Source organism: Oxyura jamaicensis, chromosome 2, assembly GCF_011077185.1.
Source record: "Oxyura jamaicensis isolate SHBP4307 breed ruddy duck chromosome 2, BPBGC_Ojam_1.0, whole genome shotgun sequence".
NCBI lineage: Eukaryota > Metazoa > Chordata > Aves > Anseriformes > Anatidae > Oxyura > Oxyura jamaicensis.
In genome coordinates, this window is record NC_048894.1 from 152,447,671 (window position 1) to 152,457,201 (window position 9,531).

A 9,531-nucleotide genomic window follows, 5' to 3' on the forward strand; every position below is an offset into this window, starting at 1 on the left:
ACATACTAAGCAAAGAGCAACCACACTGACTTGCAGGATATTTGGAGAAACTGTTTTCCCACATCTCTCCATTTCCCCAAGTATGTTTCTTAATGAAATAATATAGCAGAATATGCTACTGAAAACTGCTGTCATCATCTCTTTGGCTATGCACATTTTGACATTTCAGATTTTTTTTTTTTTTTCCCAATGCCTTTCGGGCAAATTAAGTTTTAGAGTAAAGCAAGCAGAGAACAGTTCAGAGAACAGTGTTCAAAGAAATTACTGTAAATAATCTCTAAGAGGGAGAATGTAAATCATGTTGCCCTTTAATGATGGTCAATTTGACTCTTGACTCTTAATTATCAACAAGAAAATTTGAAGCTTATAGTCATCTCATTTTGAATTAAGTTCTTTTAAACAATTCTGGATATCTCCCGAAGTTTGTCTTTTTTTTTTTTTTTTTTTTTTTTTTTTTTTTTTTAAGTCAGAAGTTGGCTGAATTTCTGCTGAAATCCATGGTATTCTATATGTTTGCATTGGCTGAGAAACTGTGGATATTTTTTTTTCCTACTTGCCACAACATTTATGTGATATGCATCCAAACAAACAGAACATTTAAGAACATCCAGAAAGTTTGTAGTTAGTCATATGTGAGTGATATTATTTTGGAATAAAACAATAAAACTTATTCCCAGAGGAAATCACTGCCAACCTAAGTGCAACTTACATAAAACATATGTAATTTATTATGTAGAATTGTTCTGAGGAATATCTAGGTACTGGAAATTAGTTATCTACATTGTTTAAATTACAAGGGCAATTCCGGGAATAATATCAGGTCAGTTAGCTCTCTTGAAGCGATTGTTGGGAACAATTTTGGAGACTGTGCTAGAGGTTATTCCTCCCCATGTGGTATAAGTAGAGTCACCCAGTTGGTAGGCCTCCTAGTCAGTAGCAGCCTCATAGCAAGGACAGTTTCAGACATTTAATTTATGCGTATAGACATAACCATCATGACCATCTTTAGGTTAATATTTGTAGAGCTACCATTGCTTACACCTCTTAACTTGAGATCCGTGCTAAATTCCCCTAGATATATCATCACAATGATAGTGACTAGGGACAAAGGCAAAACCCCACAAGTAGAGAGATAGGAGTCCGCCTGAATCAGTCTTCATAATGAACAGTTATACACATGAGCACCAAAAAAAAAAAAAAAAAAAAAAACAGATTACTTTTAAAAGTACCGGCAGATTACAGTATATATGGTAACTGCAAGATATAGTGTGACATTAGAGCCTTGCTCAGCCATGCACACAGAGTGCAGTTAAATAATATTTATTTTAAGTTCTAGAGCTCACCTGCTATTGATGTAACTCTTTGGGGCTATTATTTTTATTTCCAACTCAACCATAATCTTACATACAAATACAGGGCATACAATTCCTCAGAATAGTTTTGGCTATATTCAAAAATATAAAAAATCCTCTTGGGTCATTTTGGTACATTTGACTTAGATTGGTTTCTATTTAATCTAAACATGTTCACCTACTTTTACCTGTTTTCTTTTGTTATAAAATTTCCAAACCTGAGTTAATCCTTCTTTGCTGAAGGGTAATGAATTCTTTTTTATTCGAGTTTGTTTTGTTTTTTATTTGCAAAAAAAAAAAAAAAAAAAAAAAGAGAGAGAGAGAGAGAGAGAGAGAGAAATCTGCCAGTCAAGAATAGGTGGGGATAGCATTTTCTTAGCATTTCAGTCTAAATTTTCCCTACAGTACTGAGAAATGTGTCTCAGTGCTTTAGCTGGCATTTTACTATAATATTGCTAATTGATAGAAGTAATTTTAGTGCTTTCTTAACATTACAAATCTCTAGCGTGCCATATAGTGAGTCACTGAATGATATAAAATATGCAAAGGGCTTTAACTAAAAGTTCTGAGTTCACTTAAATACTGAATTGATATAGAAATATATAAAAATAATCACAACAGTATCTACTTTTTAAATTTAATAAAGAAATGGGACTACATATTATCCTGATGCACACAAGTATAGTAGGAGAGTAGACACAATGAGTCAGACCCTTTAGAGGGGGAGGCACTGATCTCTTCTCCTCGTTGACCAGCAATAAGACCCACAGGAATAGCTTGAAGCTGTGTCAGGAGAAGTTCAGACTGGATATTAGGAAAAGTTTCTTCATGGAGAGAGTGGTCAGGAGCTGGAATAGGCTTCCAAGGAACTGGTCACAGCACCAAGCTTGCTGGAGTTCACAAAGCATTTGGACAACACTCTCAGAAATAAGATTTTATGCCCAGGGAAGTGGTTGAGTCACCATCCCTGGAGGTCTTTAACAGACATTTAGATGTAGAACTTAGTGATATGGTTTAGTGGAGGACTTGGTAGTGTTAGGTCAGAGGTTGGACTAGGTGATCTTGGAGGTCTCTTCCAACCTCGATGATTCTGTGATTCTGTGATTCCGTGATTTTATTTTTGGATGGTCCTGTGTGGAGCCAGGAATTGAATTCCACGGTCCTTTTGAGTCCCTTCCAACTCAGGATATTTTCTTATTCTATGATTCTGTGATTCTGTGATGAGGTTGTAGACAACAGAACTGCAGCAGTGCATTATGCTGATTTATATCCTCCTGAAATATATGTTTATATGTAAATGTATGTATACACACACACACATATATATATGAAAAAGAGCCGTGCAATAGATATAGAATGAAGCCCTATCAATTTATTCTGGAAGTATTCTCTATAACCACACACAGGAAGTGTGATGAACTGCAGCAATGCTCTAAATAAAATGTCTGCAGTGAAATCTATCTAAAGCTGGTCCTATAGATTCCCCCCTTCAGTGCTAGGGGGTTCAATGGCATCGGTAAAATCCAGGCTAAGCATTTAGAAGTTCCACTGAAAAACCTTTTGGATATTGACTTTCATGGATTTGACTGGAATAGAGTTAATTTTCTTCATGGAGGCTTATATGATGCTATGCTTTGGAATTTTGATATTTCTGTTAATAAACCCAAAACACACTTCACAACTAAAAGCGCACATAGTTTTTGCTATTTTTCTCCTGTTCAGTCATTTATACTTTGAGAAGAAAAGGAAAAATTATGGAAAAATAATAATACCTCGGTTTGTTTGGGATAGAGTTAATTTTCTTCATAGTAGCTCATAAGGTGCTGTGTTTTGGATTTTTAATTAAAATAGTGTTGATAACACAGTGATATTTTAGTTATTGCTGGGCAGTGTTTACACTGAGTCAAGGACTTGTCTGTTTCTCAAGCTGCCTGCTAGTGAGTAGGCTGGGAGTGCACAAGGAGCTGGGGTGGATCACAAACTGACTAAAGGGCTATTTTCTAGGATAAGACATCATGCTAAACAATAAAACAGGGTGGAATTGGCTGGGTGGGGGAACTGGGTGGACAATTGTTGGTTGGTAGTGAACAGTTATGCTCTGCATCACTTATTTTCTTCTTTGCTTAACATTTTCATGAGTGATATGAATGATAAAGGATGAATAAATAATCTGAAAATAAGCATTTTTGTTTGGGGAGAGGGGAGAACCATAAAAACCTCACTGCAGTGTGATTTAATTATGCTTTCTCCTCATCACAAAAACTTCTTTTGAGGCGCTTAACAATTTGATTTTCTTCTGCCTTCACTTCCACACTTTTTCTCAGCTATTTGCAAAATATTCCTTTGCTCTCAAAAATTAGACCAAGCTGTTATAAAAAATCTTTTTATTTTTATTTTTATATATATTTTTAATTATCTCCAGTAGTTGAAGATGATCTCCTTAGAACTGATGGTTCTTCAGTATTAGGACTGACACTGTTTAACATCTTGGTCATTGATATCAACAGTGGGATTGAGTGTACCCTCAGCAAGTTTGCCGATGACAAGCTGGGTGGCACAGTCGACATACTGCAGGGAAAGGATGCCATCTGGAGGGAGCTGGAGAGGCTTGAGAGGTGGGGCTGTGTGAACCTCATGAAGGTCAACAAGGCCAAGTGCAAGGTCTTGAATCCGGTTGGCAGCAATCCTAAGCATAAATATAATCTGGACAGTGAATGGATTGACAACAGCCCTGAGGAGAAAGACTTTGGGGGTGTTGGTTGATGAAATATTAAACCTGCACTGGCAGTGCATGCTTGCAGCCCAGAAAGTCAAATGTATCCTGGGCTGCATCATAAGAAGCATAGCCAGTAGGTCAAGAGCGGTGATTTCCACCTTCCCCCCCCCCACCCCCCACACTCAACAATGCTGTCATAAGACCCCACCTGGAGTAGTGGGTTCAGCTCTGGGGCCTCCAGCATAAAGACATGGACATACTAGAGCCTTTCCAGAGTGCCACAGGGATGTTCAGAAGGCTGGAGCACCTCTCCTAATAATTTATGCTGAGAGAATTAGGGTTGTTCAATCTAGAGAAGAGAAGGCTCCCGGGAGACTATATCATTACCGAGAGAGAGGCATACAAGAAAGCTGGAGAGGGACTCTGACAGGGAATATGGTGATAGAACAATGGGTAATGGCTTTAAACTAAAAGAGGGTGGATTTAGATCAGATATGAGGAGGAAATTATTTACTATGAAGTTGATGAGGCACTGTCCAGAGAAGCTGTGGATGCCCCATCCCTGGAGATGCTCAAGGTCAGGCTTCAGGCTGGATGGGGTTTTGGGCAAACTGGTCTGGTGGGATGTGTCCCTGCCCATGCCGATGTGTCCCTGCCCATGCCATGGGGGATTGGAACTAGATGGGCTTTAGGTCCCTTCCAATTCAAACCATTCTATGATTCTATGAGTCTAAAATTACACACGGGAAAACATAAAGCAGATCTTTAAGATCTTCACTTTTTTATTATTATTTATTTATTTATTTATTTATTTCCTCCATTGAGAACTAAAAAGTTATTTGGTTTTATCTTTACCCTTGCACTATATATAGTGGGCCTAATTTGCCTACAGCTACGTTTATTTATTCTTCTTCTTCTTATTATTATTTTAAGCTCATACTTCTTACATGTACTTATATTTTCTTTAAACACCAATGAAAAACTAATAAAACAACAAGTTCTGCTATTGCCCTGCTTTGCACATGCCACAAATTAGAAATACAGAGCAGAATGAAATACAATACTTAATTCACTTCTTAAAAATCGTGTTCAAGACAGACTTCAGGGACACATGACATTCTCCAAATCTGCTTGACACTTCCTGAGTTGATAGGGCAAAGACAGTGTGAGCTTGCATTTACCTTTTGTTATTTGTTCTTCATGAAAGCATCTTGGCAACAATATGAGGAGACCTTATGCTCATGTGCAGAGATAGTTACTGCATACCTGGTGCACTGTATAAAAGCAAATGTGTGAATGATTTTGCTCAAACTATATCTGGAGAGTTGGATTTGCCACTGCTGCTATTGCATATAAGTGGAACTGGCCAGTACAGAACAGCATGTGTCTCTCACGCTTCTGCTTCTACAAATATCTGCAGTACCAGTTACTGTCAGACACAAGTAATAATAATATTTTAATATTCAATTCACAGGAAAGCCAGTGTGGCATTCTGCTGCATCAGTGGATCTGCATAGTGATATTATGATGCTCTAATGAGATTCAGTTACTGTGGGAAAGTGCAGGAGACACCAGAGGGCATCAAATTTCTCAGGTGGTTTAAAGTGCAAGAGTGGAATATTTGGAGTAACATAGAAAAATATGTATTTCTAATCAGCACAATGGAGACAAAGTAGCACAATCCAGCAACCACATAGGAAGGAAAGTCGCTATTAAATATAGCCAGATACCATAGTTTGAACTCGGGTTACAAACTTTTCTACATTTTTGCAATACGCTTCCTGTTGCTGTTACCCATCCTGGTTAGCTGGGCACAGTGGAACAGTCTGACCTTCAAAATGGTGTACAAAGCTACCAGATTCACTTCATCTCATTTAAGCATCTAGAAATTAGTAGCTTGTCCTAAACTTGCTACGTAAGCTTCCTTCTCTAGTCAGTGGAGAACAAAAAGTATTTCTATTCCTTCCTGAAAAAGACATTTCAAATATGTGTCATGAATCACTTTCTGAAAGTCACACTCCGTACTGATTATGTACAGAAACCAGATTAATAGCTTTGCTACTTAATTTGGAGATGGCTAAATAAAAAAGATAAGATGAATTTAATGCATTTGAATTGTATCAGTCCTGGACAATTAACCTGAATTAGATGAGGGCAGAAGTGTACATTAATTTGTCAGCTCACAGCATATCTTTATATATATGCCTTATGCTGACATATTTAGGGGTCAAAATACTACACAGGAGAGGTAGCTTGTTTAGGAATTGCCTAAAGTATCAAGTAGCAGATGAATGCATGAGCTGACTGCTTCGTTGGCATTGTATAGTTATACTTACTTAGAGGTAACATTACTTACTTACATAACATAAGAAAGGATGGTCTTGACTATTCTTTGCATTTAACTTTTTTTTTTTTTTTTTTTCTTCAGAATATCATGCATGAATATATTGGTAAAATAATTCTCTTTTCAATTCAATAAACAGAACCGTAGGGGTTGGAAGGGACCTCGAAAGATCATTAGGTCCAACTCGCCTGCAAAGCAGGTTCCTCAGAGCAGTATCCTCAGCCAGGTAGGCGTCCAGACAGGCCTTGAATATCTCCAGAGAAGGAGACTCCACAACCTCTCTAGGTAGCCTGTTCCAGTGCTCTGTCACCCTCACCATGAAGAAGTTATTTTGCATGTTGGTGCAGAACTTCCTGTGTTCTATTTTGTGGCCTTTGCCCCTTGTCCTATCCCCACAAACCACTGAGAAAAGGTTGGCTACATCCTTCTGTCTCCCACCCCTCAGATATTTATAGACATTGATAAGATCCCATCTCAGTCTCCTCTTCTCCAGGCTGAACAGACCCAGGTATCTCAGACTTTCCTCATAGGGAAGATGCTCCAGGCCTCGTATCATCTTTGTGGCCCTCCGCTGCACTCTTTCCAGGAGATCCCTGTCTTTTTTGTACCGGGGAGCCCAGAACTGGACACAGTACTCCAGGTGAGGCCTGACCAGGGCAGAGTAAAGGGGGAGGATCACCTCCCTTGACCTGCTAGCCATGCTCCTTTTAATGCACGCCAGGGTCCCATTGGCCCTCTTGGCCACCAGGGCACACTGCTGGTTCATGGTCAACCTATCGTCCACCAGGACCCCCAGGTCCTTCTCTGCAGAGCTCCTCTCCAGCAGGTCATCCCCCAGCCTGTACTGATACTTCCAGCTGTTCCTTCCCAGGTGCAGGACTCTACACTTGCTCTTATTAAACCGAATCTGGTTTCTTCCTGCTCATCTCTCCAGTCGGTCTAGGTCTCACTGAATGGCAGTACAGCCTTCTGGCGTGTCAGCCACTCCTCCCAGCTTTGTGTCATCGGCGTACTTGCTGAGGGCAGACACTATTCCCTCATCAAGGTTGTCAACTCTTTTCTCAGGGTTGCTTCCTGGGTTTGGACTACTGTCCAGACCCTCATCCTCTTCCACAACCTCCCTGAGAACCTCGGATCTATTTCCCAGGGACACCGTGGGGGTAGGTGGCGCCGTGGGTGTCAGGGGCAGACGTCTCTTTCTGCTCCGAGTGGAGACAAGGGTCCAGCCCCCTGTCTCTTGCAGACAGTCTAGCCCTCTGTTCTGCATGTGTTCAATGGGGGCAGCCTCTACCCCTTGTCGGGACATAGGAGAGGGTTGCTGGGCAACAGCAGGGGCAGGGTGACACCTTCTATCTGTCACCCTCCGAGACTCCGTCAGGCTGCCGATTTCTCTCTACAGCCCAGCCACCTGCTCGAGGAGATCCTGAAGCAGGGCACACTTGCACCCGTGACAGGGCTCTCCTCCCTCATGGCCCAGGTGGGCCTCCAGAATTTGGAGCTCCCCACAGTCACCTGTCTGGACAATTGAAAGAAATAAACAATTGAAAAGAAATAAATGAAGAGGCAGCTGCTTATTTGGAGACAAGTTTGTATAACATCTTGTGTTCTGTGCTGGGTGCCAAACTTCTTTCCACATACTGGCTCATTGTTGAAGTATCCGAACATCTGGCCCCGAATCCAGCCAGACCTCTCTCAGGGGACTGCAATGAACGGAGTGATAACCTTTCAATCTTCCACCTCTCATTTTTCATAGTTCCTCATTTTAATCTGTTCAGAAATCATTTCAGCCACTTTTTCTTTCTTCATCCTCTTAGACTGAGCCAAGTAAACATTAAACACAAAACAATAGATTATAAACAATTCATCTCTATATCACACCTTCATCATCAAATGTTTGTCCCTTTGCCTCCCTTGGGATATTTATTTTTTTGGGAAAAAAAAAAAAAAAAAACGTCATCTGTGAATTAAACATCTATCCATGCTGCAAATTCATGTCAGAATACTCCAAAGAATCATCTGCTTTTAACGTTTCCATTCCTGTGTCATGTAGTTGCTAGATGTTGTGATGCATAGCAAATCTGAGACCAGAACCTCATCAAAAATATGTTCAAAGCTATAACAAAAGCTGAAGACTGCAAGGAAACTGCTGGGTTGTTAAAAAAGAAAACACCAGAGTTCTTGTCTTTGATGGCTTGCAATATCAAAAGATCTAGTCCAATCTTTTCTACTTTTATTTATATTTTAATGGCTAAACAGACTCAGACTGCAGAAAATAGCTGTTGTAGGATGGGAAGTGAAAAAGCAGAGGTGTGTAATCAGAGCAAGGGAAACATCTTTCTATTGCGTCTTCTTCGGATTTTATTTTCTGCCTTGTGTAGTTTCCAATCACTATCTACCTAACTTTTTACAAAACATACTCTTTCTTAGACTGCAATTACTGTACACCTTTTCAAGGTAACATAAAGGTAAATCATTGACACCATACTTTTATAGTTCAACAACTGCTGTGCCTATCTCTCCTGTTTCTAAACCCTGAAGAAGTTGAAACTGTACCCTAAATCAGGCAAAAATATAGTTCAAACATTGATTCATCTTTAAAAAGTCTGTCAGTGTGGACTTGCTTTGACACATTGCCTTTCTCTTTCTCTTGCCACAGGAATCCCTACCTCATCCAAAACCTGAACAATATAGAAGAACATAGCAGGGATACACACCAACTAAGCACGGTATGCAGTACTTATGCTCAGTAAAAGATGTATGAAACAAGTCAAGCATTTAGTGGTACTTCCTTTAACTAGTGGCCTCCTCAATCAAATAATTTATGTAAATCCTTTTGTTTCATATCCTTTCATAGATTTTGTTTCCAAGGTACCTTATCACTGAAATCCAGAGAGAAGAAATGGTGGTGCCAATAGATAAATAGACAGAAATTAAAAGGAAAGAACAAGTAAAGTAAGGGAATGTAAAGGAAAGTAAGGTAAGGAAGAGAAGGCAAAGCAAGGCAAGGCAAGGCAAGGCAAGGCAGAGAGAAAGATAGAAAGATAGAAAGATAGAAAGATAGAGAGAGAGAGAGAAGGAAGGAAGGAAGGAAGGAAGGAAGGAAGGAAGGAAGGAAGGAA

At 39.7% G+C, this 9,531-nt stretch overlaps 1 long non-coding RNA gene across 1 annotated transcript in view; it reads left to right on the plus strand.

Annotated features, from left to right (window-relative positions):
- The window catches only part of LOC118162685, a 36,714-nt gene extending 27,317 nt beyond the window's left edge, over positions 1-9,397 (plus strand). The window contains exon 3 of the long non-coding RNA XR_004748563.1: positions 9,069-9,397. This is a non-coding gene — a long non-coding RNA (uncharacterized LOC118162685). The remainder of the gene's footprint in view (positions 1-9,068) is intronic.
- The last annotated feature ends 134 nt before the right edge of the window (positions 9,398-9,531 follow it).